We start from the raw sequence: 1,556 nt of genomic DNA, 5'->3' as shown, positions 1-1,556 counted from the left end.
GAGGCCAGGCAGGCCAGAGGCAGCCGCGCCGCTGCCCCGAGCTCCCCGCAGGTATGCTTTCCTTTCTTTCTTTTTGTTTTATTTTTTTCCTTTTTTATTCATTGTTGGCACTCACAATTTATTGTTTGTTGTATTGTGTAGATGGAGGTGAACAACAACGACATGGACTCGTTGTCCGATTCATCGGGTTGGTCGTCATCCGACGATTCGGACATCGATGAGTTGTTGCAAGACGATGACGTCGAGATGATGAGCCTCCTCATCGACGTGCAATCCTTTGAAAACCGCGTGAAGCTGACGGATCAGAGGAGAGGGTCGAAGATGGGGCGAGTCACCATCTTCCGGAACCGCGCTCTGGGACACGGACATTTGATGGAAGACTACTTCTCCGAGGTACCTACGTACCCTCCTCGTCTTTTCCGCAGAAGGTACCAAATGCGGCGTAGTTTGTTTGTGAAGATTGTCACCGATTGTGAGGCCGCCTCATATTACTTTAAGCGTCGTAGATCCGCCGCTGGTATCATGGGGTTTAGTGCATATCAAAAGATATCGGCGGCAATGCGGGTACTCGCTTACGGCATACCCGCAGATTATACCAACGAGTATCTTCGCATTGGGCAAGATACAACCACGGAGTCAGTCCGTAGGTTTGCCAAGTTGGTCATCCGGTTGTATGGTGAGCAGTATCTTCGGGCACCAAACGAGGAAGATACAAAGAGATTAATGGAAATGAATGAAAAAAGGGGATGGGCGGGGATGCTAGGTAGTCTTGATTGCATGCATTGGAGGTGGAAAAATTGCCCAAAGGCATGGCACGGAATGTATTGCGGTAAAAGCCGTGATGCTACCATTGTGCTTGAGGCCGTAGCATCTCAGGACACATGGATTTGGCATGCATTTTTTGGGTTGCCGGGAACACTCAATGATATCAATATCCTCAATAGATCTCCTTTGTTCAAAAGATTAATTTCTGGGGATGCTCCAGCTTGCAACTACAAAATCATGGACAATGAGTACTCAATGGGATACTATCTCACCGATGGCATCTATCCCGAATGGGCAACTCTTGTGAAGTCCATCAAGGAGAAAAATGGGGTGCCCTTGACAAGAAAAGAGGCTCATTTTACCAAGGCACAAGAGGCAGCCTGCAAGGATATTGAGAGAGCTTTCGGTGTTTTGCAAGCAAGGTTTGCCATATTTCGTGGTCCAGCCCGGTTTTGGGACAAAAAAACCTTGATGAACATCATGAAATGTTGTGTGATTCTACACAACATGATCCTAGAGGATGAGAGAGGGTTAAACCTCCCCTATTTCTATGACAATGTTGGTACCCATGTGCAACCGGAAAGAAACCCTTCTCGCATACACGCTTTTCTTCAAGCACATCGTCAGATTGAGGATGCAACCACTCATGGTCGGCTCCGGGATGATCTAGTAGAGCACCACTGGAAGTTGGATGGGCGGCGCATTGGCCCATGATGTATCTTTGTTTTACTTTTCTATGTCCTATTTGATTTGAACAATTAGTGTAATTTGCTCAAACATTGTTGTAATAA

This window comes from Triticum dicoccoides, chromosome 2B, assembly GCF_002162155.2.
Source record: "Triticum dicoccoides isolate Atlit2015 ecotype Zavitan chromosome 2B, WEW_v2.0, whole genome shotgun sequence".
NCBI lineage: Eukaryota > Viridiplantae > Streptophyta > Magnoliopsida > Poales > Poaceae > Triticum > Triticum dicoccoides.
The sequence above is the reverse complement of the archived record's forward strand: the minus strand, read 5'-3'. Positions refer to the sequence as shown.